Raw genomic sequence first — 2,651 nt, 5'->3', positions numbered from 1 at the left:
CGTCCTTAGCCAATCTTCGCTTAATCCGTAGCCCCTGTTTCGAGTTGCAAATATTAGCAACAGAACCAGTATCAAATACCCAGGTGCTACTGCGAGTATTAGTAAGGTACACATCAATAACATGTATATCACATATACCTTTGTTAACCTTGCCATCCTTCTTATCCGCCAAATACTTGGGGCAGTTCCGCTTCCAGTGACCAGTCTGCTTGCAGTAGAAGCACTCAGTTTTAGGCTTAGGTCCATACTTGGGTTTCTTCTCCTGAACAGCAACTTGCTTGCTGTTCTTCTTGAAGTTCCCCTTCTTCTTCCCTTTGCCCTTTTTCTTGAAACTAGTGGTCTTACTGACCATCAACACTTGATGCTCCTTTTTGATTTCTACCTCCGCGGCCTTTAGCATTGCGAAGAGCTCGGGAATTGTCTTGTTCATCCCTTGCATGTTATAGTTCATCACGAAGCTCTTGTAGCTTGGTGGCAGTGATTGAAGAATTCTGTCAATGACGCTATCATCCGGAAGATTAACTCCCAGTTGAATCAAGTGATTATTATACCCAGACATTTTGAGTATATGCTCACTGACAGAACTATTCTCTTCCATCTTGCAGCTGTAGAACTTATTGGAGACTTCATATCTCTCAATCCGGGCATTTGCTTGAAATATTAACTTCAACTCCTGGAACATCTCATATGCTCCATGACGTTCAAAACGTCTTTGAAGACCCGGTTCTAAGCCGTAAAGCATGGCACACTGAACTATCGAGTAGTCATCAGCTTTGCTCTGCCAGACGTTCATAACTTCTGGTGTTGCTCTTGCAGGAGGCCTGGCACCTAGCGGTGCTTCCAGGACGTAATTCTTCTGTGCAGCAATGAGGATAATCCTCAAGTTACGGACCCAGTCCGTGTAATTGCTACCATCATCTTTCAACTTTGCTTTCTCAAGGAACGCATTAAAATTCAACGGAACAACAGCACGGGCCATTTATCTACAATTAACATAGACAAGCAAGATACTATCAGGTACTAAGTTCATGATAAATTCAAGTTCAATTAATCATATTACTTAAGAACTCCCACTTAGATAGACATCCCTCTAATCCTCTAAGTGATTACGTGATCCAAATCAACTAAACCATGTCCGATCATCACGTGAGATGGAGTAGTTTCAATGGTGAACATCACTATGTTGATCATATCTACTATATGATTCACGCTCGACCTTTCGGTCTCCGTGTTCCGAGGCCATATCTGCATATGCTAGGCTCGTCAAGTTTAACCTGAGTATTCCGCGTGTGCAACTGTTTTGCACTCGTTGTATTTGAACGTAGAGCCTATCACACCCGATCATCACGTGGTGTCTCAGCACGAAGAACTTTTGCAACGGTGCATACTCAGGGAGAACACTTTTATCTTGAAATTTTAGTGAGAGGTCATCTTATAATGCTACCGTCAATCAAAGCAAGATAAGATGCATAAAAGATTAACATCACATGCAATCAATATAAGTGATATGATATGGCCATCATCATCTTGTGCTTGTGATCTCCATCTCCGAAGCACCATCATGATCACCATCGTCACCGGCGCGACACCTTGATCTCCATCGTAGTATCGTTGTCGTCTCGCCAACTTATTGCTTTTACGACTATCGCTACCGCTTAGTGATAAAGTAAAACAATTACATGGCGATTGCATTGCATACAATAAAGCGACAACCATATGGCTCCTGCCAGTTGCCGATAACTCGGTTACAAAACATGATCATCTCATACAATAAAATATAGCATCATGTCTTGACCATATCACATCACAACGTGCCCTGCAAAAACAAGTTAGTCGTCCTCTACTTTGTTGTTGCAAGTTTTACGTGGCTGCTACGGGCTTAGCAAGAACCGTTCTTACCTACGCATCAAAACCACAACGATAGTTTGTCAAGTTGGTGTTGTTTTAACCTTCGCAAGGACCGGGCATAGCCACACTCGGTTCAACTAAAGTGAGAGAGACAGACACCTGCCAGTCACCTTTAAGCAACAAGTGCTCGCAACGGTGAAACCAGTCTCGCGTAAGCGTACGCGTAATGTCGGTCCGGGCCGCTTCATCTCACAATACCGCTGAACCAAAGTATGACATGCTGGTAAGCAGTATGACTTATATCGCCCACAACTCACTTGTGTTCTACTCGTGCATAGCATCAACGCATAAAACCTGGCTCGGATGCCACTGTTGGGGAACGTAGTAATTTCAAAAAAATTCCTACGCACACAAAAGATCATGGTGATGCATAGCAACGAGAGGGGAGAGTGTTGTCCACGTACCCTCGTAGACCGAAAGCGGAAGCGTTAACACAACGCGGTTGATGTAGTCGTACGTCTTCACGATACGACCGATCAAGTACCGAACGCACGGCACCTCCGAGTTCAGCACACGTTCAGCTCGATGGCGTCCCTCGAACTCCGATCCAGCCGAGTGTTGAGGGAGAGTTTCGTCAGCACGACGGCGTGGTGACGATGATGATGTTCTACCGACGCAGGGCTTCGCCTAAGCTCCGCAACGATATTATCGAGGTGTAATATGGTGGAGGGGGGCACCGCACACGGCTAAAATATCGTATATCAATTGTGTGTCTAGAGGTGCCCCCCCTGCCCCCGTATATA

Source organism: Aegilops tauschii, chromosome 5 (genome assembly GCF_002575655.3).
Source record: "Aegilops tauschii subsp. strangulata cultivar AL8/78 chromosome 5, Aet v6.0, whole genome shotgun sequence".
Taxonomy (NCBI): Eukaryota; Viridiplantae; Streptophyta; class Magnoliopsida; order Poales; family Poaceae; genus Aegilops; species Aegilops tauschii.
The sequence above is the reverse complement of the archived record's forward strand: the minus strand, read 5'-3'. Positions refer to the sequence as shown.